This window comes from Nyctereutes procyonoides, unplaced genomic scaffold, assembly GCF_905146905.1.
Source record: "Nyctereutes procyonoides isolate TBG_1078 unplaced genomic scaffold, NYPRO_anot_genome, whole genome shotgun sequence".
NCBI lineage: Eukaryota > Metazoa > Chordata > Mammalia > Carnivora > Canidae > Nyctereutes > Nyctereutes procyonoides.
This window is the reverse complement of record NW_026575125.1, coordinates 41737473-41743472: the sequence shown is the minus strand read 5'-3', so window position 1 is coordinate 41743472 and position 6000 is coordinate 41737473. Positions and strand designations below refer to the sequence as shown.

General features: G+C 46.4%; 1 protein-coding gene across 2 annotated transcripts in view; it reads left to right on the top strand.

Moving 5' to 3' along the window:
- Positions 1 to 2656: 2656 nt before the first annotated feature.
- The window catches only part of ZNF182 (zinc finger protein 182), a 38186-nt gene continuing 34842 nt past the window's right edge, over positions 2657 to 6000 (top strand). The window contains exons 1-2 of one of the 2 annotated variants that reach the window (XM_055337461.1): positions 2657 to 3251; positions 3708 to 3764. The gene's annotated coding sequence lies outside the window, so the exon portion shown is untranslated. The remainder of the gene's footprint in view (positions 3252 to 3707; positions 3765 to 6000) is intronic. The other variant, XM_055337460.1, reaches the window with a different exon arrangement.

The following is a 6000-nucleotide window of genomic DNA, read 5'->3' as shown; positions in this document are numbered from 1 at the left end:
TGAAGCAGAGTGGATGGAAGTGAATAAACAGTGGGACTGAATGAGGAAATCTGGGGCACAGTGGGATGACATAGATTTAAATGATTGGTAGAGTAGGAAGGAATGGGAGCCATAAGGGGCAAAGGTGAGCTGGACTGGAGGGGCCTGGCAGAGTCAGACTTTATATATGAATGAATCCTGTTCTTCCAGAAAGCACCGATCGAGAAGAAATACCACCACATGTTTGTGTTCCAGGAAATAGAGAACTGCAAGTTTCCCAGTATTAGTAAGCTCAGGTTGCCATAACAAAATACCATAGACTGGGGGGCTTAAACAACAGAAAATAATTTCTCACAGTTCCGGAAGCTGGGAAGTCCAAGATCTATGCACCAGCTGATTTGGTTCCTGGGGAGAACTCTCTTCCAGGCTTGCAGAGAGCCACCTCCTCAATGTGTCCTCACATGACCTCTTCTTCATGTGCAGAGGTGTCTCTTCTAAGGATGCTAACCCATCCAATCTGGGTCCCCTGTATGATCTCATCTAACCTAATTAACCTCCCAAAGGTCCCATCTCCAAATGTCATCATTTTGGGGACAAGGGCTTCAACATATGAATTTTGAGGGGTATACAATTCAGTCCATAGCAATTCCCAATGCTTTTGCATATTCCAAGATAAGACCCATCTCTGTTGTTCATGACTCAAGGATGACTTTTTTTTTTACCTGCCTCTTGTTAAAACAAAAACAAAAACAAAACAACCCACAGGCTCAAAATGGTGTCACTTAGACCAAGTTCTCAAATATATTCCCAAAAACATAATCTTTTAAATTATTATTTAAATTTTGTTAGTTAGCATACACTTCAATATTGGTTTCTGGAGTAGAATTCAGTGAATTATCACTTGCATACAACACCTGGTGCTCATCACAACAAATGCCCTCCATAATTCCCATTACCCATTAGCTCATCCTCCACCCACCTCCATCAACCCTATTTGTTCTCTATTAAGAGTCACTTATGTCTTGTTTCCCTCTCTTCTTTTCTCCTATGTTCATCTGTTTTCTTTCTTAAATTCCACATATGAGGGAGATCATATAATATTTGTCCTTCTCTGACATATTTCACTTAGCATAATACCCTCTAGCTCCATCCACATCATTGCAAATGGCAAGATTTCATTCTTTATGATGGGCAAGTAATAGTACATTGTTTGTATATATACCACATCTTTATCCATTCATCAGTTGATAAACATTTGGGCTATTTCCATAGTTTAACTATTGTTGATAATGCTGCTATAAACATTGGGGTGAATATACCCCTTGAAATCTGTATTTTTTTATTCCCCCAAGACATAATCTAATTGCAGCTTCAATCTCCTGCAGAAGTATAGTCTTAACCAGACAGCAAGGGATTTTTCAATCCATACCAATGAATCTGCCACTTGGGCCCTTTCCATCCTCCTTTCCAAGAAAGATGAGATAATCTGCATGATAAGACACCTTGCTTTTCCCTCTAGAGTGAGGCTTGGTTTGGTACAATCCTTTTCTTTGGCTAGTAACTTTCTTACCTCCACCCATCTTCTGTGCAAACCTGCCATTTTTTACAACTCCTTAGAGCACCTCTCCACTTGCTAGGTGAGGTGCTGCTGGATTTATGAACCATTTAACAAAACCAATTAGATCTTCAAATTTACTTGGTTAAATTTTGTTATTTAACACTTTCTGAAACCCCAGGTCCCTTTTCTTGCCTTTGAGATGTTCCTCATTAACGAGTTTCCCCCACTGCAATAGCCTGAAAAAAAAAAATCATCTCCTTAATTAGCCCGTGCATTTTGCCTTTCACACGACTAAGTGGTAGAGTGTGATTAATAGGGTAGAGTGTTTAAGACACCCAAGCACTGTGTCCCCTTTGCTCCTCCACAGGTAACTGAGACCTGCAGGCCTGGAACGGGGGGGGGGGGGGGGGGCGCTATCGGACTCTGACTTGGCATCTCGACCCTCCCACAACACAACTTTCTGGGGGCAGATTCCTAGAAGGAGGGATGGAATGTGTGCCTGGTAGATCACCGTCAGGTTTGGATTCTTATCTAGGTCCAAGTCACCCCAATCCCCCCAGGCTTCTGTCTCTGACTCTCCTTGCACTTATGTTTACCCTGGTCACTTCACACATCTCGTCCTCCCAGGACGCAATTTCTTTCATCTGCACTTCCGGAATCTCCCACAGAGGACGGCTAGCCCAATAGTATCTATTAGGACTGGTGCTCCCCAGTTCTCCCTCTCCCCTCTCCCCAGTGTTACTTTTGTTTTCAAGATTTTATTTATTTGACAGAGAGAGAGAACACAAGCAGGATGGTGGCAGGGAGAGAGAGACAGAGAGGGAGACGCAGAATCCCCGCGAAGCAGGGTTCTCCATCCCAGGATGCTGGATCCCAGGATGCGGGGATCACACCTTAGCCGAAGGGAGACACTTAACTCCCTGAGCCCCTCAGGCGCCCCCCAGTGTTACTTTCTTGCAAGGTCCACGACCCCTCCACTTTCTCCCCCTCTCCCAGTGGTGCCGATCTGTAGAGGAAGGGATCACTCCCGGTTTCCCTCCTTTCTTTCCACTAATGGTTCCCGGGGATATCTGTGCTCTTCCCGGTCCCCCCAGCCCCAACTCTGCCGCGGTATCTTCCCGCGGAGGGGGTGGTCTTGTCCTGAGCCCTAGTTTGTCCACATCAGCTCCCATTAAACCCGCCTTTACGCGCGTAACTCGCCCACCACTAGCCTTTGCGCCGAGGACCTCACTCCCGGCAAGTTTTCAAAGTCCTCCCGAAATCCCCTCTCTTCTGAACTTTCCGAGGCGCAGACCTCCGCTGAACGGAACTGGAACTTTCGAAAGATGCCTGCTCCATGACAAATCAGTTTAGGGGCGCGGCCATCCCCCTCCCCCGCCTCCCCGCCGTGCGGTCAACGCAGTTGCAGAACCGCAAACGCACGGCGACGCCACTGGCTGCTGGCACTGACCTCTCGGGCGAGGCCAAATGCGCACGCGGAGGCCAGAGCCCCAGCCCCTCGACGGTGGGGTAAAAGACCGAGACAGGGCTCGTCCCAGGAACTTGGGACTGATTTGAGAAGCTCCAGGCAGGCCTCGCCGGAATCCAGGTGGAAAACCGGAAGAGTAGGGGATGGAGGGCGGAGGGTTCACTGGGAGCGGCGGGGAGACGGCGCTGGTCTGGGGCTGCAGCGGCACCGGCGAGTGTGGGCTTTGCAAAGACGCGAACTTGCCAGGTGAGTACTTGGAGGGGGCTCTGAGATGGGTCATGGGAGTCTGGTGGGGTACGTGATGGGGAGCCTCTAAGGTGAGCGACGGGGGCTGTGGAGGTGGGGTCTCTGGGGTGTGGGGGGTGTGGTGGGAGGTCTTTGGAGTCGGTGACGGGGGATCTGTGAAGTGAGTCATGGGGGCTGTGGGGTGAATAATGGGGGTATTTGGGGCGATAGGGAGTGTCTAGAGCCAGTGATGGGTGAGGGGGGAGTGTTGGGAGGTCTGGAGGTGCATAACAGAGCGGAGTTGTTGAATGATGGCGCTCTGTGAGGCAAACGAATGTTCTTTCCCGTTTTTCTTGGCTACAGCATGGCCATTTTACCAGCTGGCATTTATGGATTGCCAGCCTGATGATTTGGTGAACTTTCCATTTTCCCATGCTGTTACAAACTCTTCTCTTTCCTTTCCCCCTCTCTCAATAGCTTTGCTTTTCTAGGCCACTGCCCTCCCTTCACAAGGCAGACATGACTAATTTCCAGGTGAGTTCTTATTTGCTCCCCTCTCCCTGACCTGTGTGAAAACACTTAGAAGCAAAGGAAGGGTAATGTGTGGTGGTTAAGAGCATGGACTCTGGGCCAAAATGTTCATAATAGCTGCTTAAGTCTATTAGGCAGTCTCTAATTTCTCTGTGCCTTAGTTTCCCTATTTGTTTTTTAAAAAGATTTTATTTATTCATTTGAGAGAGAGCGAGTACGAGGTGGGGAGCAGAAAGGAGAGGAAGAAGCAGACTCTCTACTGAGCTGGGAGACTGATGCGGGGCTTCATCCCAGGATCCAGAAAGGAGAGGAAGAAGCAGACTCTCTACTGAGCTGGGAGACTGATGCGGGGCTTGATCCCAGGATCCCGGGATCATGACCTGAGCTGAAGGCAGATCCTTAACCCACTGAGCCACCCAGGCACCCCTCCCTTATGCCCTTTTTAAAAAATGTCTATATTATTTTGTCATTTTTTCCCCCTCATGGCAATAGAAGTGGCACCGAAACCTCAAACTCTTTTAAGAATGTACAATATAAAAAAAGAAAGTATCTCAGGATTTCATATCATTGCTCATTCCAGATAACCAATTCTATGGTGAATTTAATTGCCATCTCTGGACACCTCTCTGTCCCTCCTTCTTTATATTTACATACACATAAAAGTATAGAGTTGATATAAACCTTCCTTTGCTAACATTTGCTCATAATACACAAACTTTTGCAACTCGTTGTTTTCCCTTCACATAGTAACATTGATGAAGGTGGTAGGAGTAATGATAATGATAATGATAATACAGATGATGATGAGAATATTAGTGGCAGGAACAGCAGATAACACCTAAAGAGCCTGCACCGGGCCTGGCACTATACTAAGTACTTTATACACATGACCACCCTAGTCCTCACAACCATCCTGAGAAGTGGGTACCTTTAATATCCGCATCTTACAGATGAGAAAACTTGAGTCCCACAGTAGATAAGCAAGTGGCGTGGGGTTACAGAGCTGGTTACTGGCATAGCTGGGATAGTCCCTACTCCATGAATACTTGTTGATAGAACATATTTCACTGCCAAGACAGAGATTTTTAACAGCTGCACATTTTTTTGTCTTGTATACCTGTGTCATGTTGCATGGCAAGGCAATAATCTTTCATGTCCTGTCTTGTACTGTGCTGAGCGTTTCTAGAATTTCTGGTTCAAAAGATGGGCATGTTTTGAACTTTTTTTCTAAAGATTTTATTTATTTATTCATGAGAGACATATATATAGAGAGGCAGAGACATAGGCTGAGGGAGAAGCAGGCTCCCTGGGGGGAGCCTGATATGGGACGTGATCCCAGGATCCCGGGATTAGGACCTGAGCCAAAGGCAGATGTTCAACCACTGAGCCATCCAGGTGCCCCCCATTTTGAACTTTCATAGACTTTGCCAAACTGCCTTTGAAAAAGTTCATGCAAGTTTATACTCCCTGCTACTGAGTGAAAATACCCTTTCTAATCTGTCATGTTTTTATTTTATTTTATTTTATTTTATTTTATTTATTTATTTATTTTTGGTGAAAAGAGATGTTTCGTTATTTATTTGGTATTTTCCTCATTACTCTGTTGTCAATACTTTGATTTATTTGTAAACTTTTTTGTTTTCTGGGACACCTGGGTGGCTCAGCAGTTGGGCCTCTGCCTTCGTCTCAGGGCATGATCTGGGAGTACTGGGATTGAGTACCACATCGGGCTTCCTACTTGGAGCCTGCTTCTCCCTCTGCCTGTGTCTCTGCCTCTCTTTCTGTGTCTCTCATGAATAAAAAAATAAAATCTTTTAAAAGAAAACTTTTTTGTTTTATTTTTTCTTTTTTTCTTAAAGATTTTATTTATTTGAGAAAGAGAGAATGAGCAAGTGTGAGCGAGTGGGGGGAGGGGCAGAGGGAGAGGCAGAAGCAGACTCCCCACTGAGCAGAGAGCCTGACATGGGGCTCCATCCCAGGACCCTGAGATCAAGACCTGAGGTGAAGGCAGACACTTAACTGACTGAACCACTCAGGCACCCCTTTTTAAATTTTTAAAAAGATTTTATTTATTTGAGAGAGAGAGAGAGAGAGAGAGTTGGGAGGGGACAGAGGGAGAGGGAGAAGCAGATTCCCTGCTCAGTGCACAGGGAGTCTGATGGGCCAGGGGCAGGGAGCTAGATCCCAGGACCCTGAGATCATGACCTGAACTGAAGGCAGATGCTTAACCAGCTGAGCC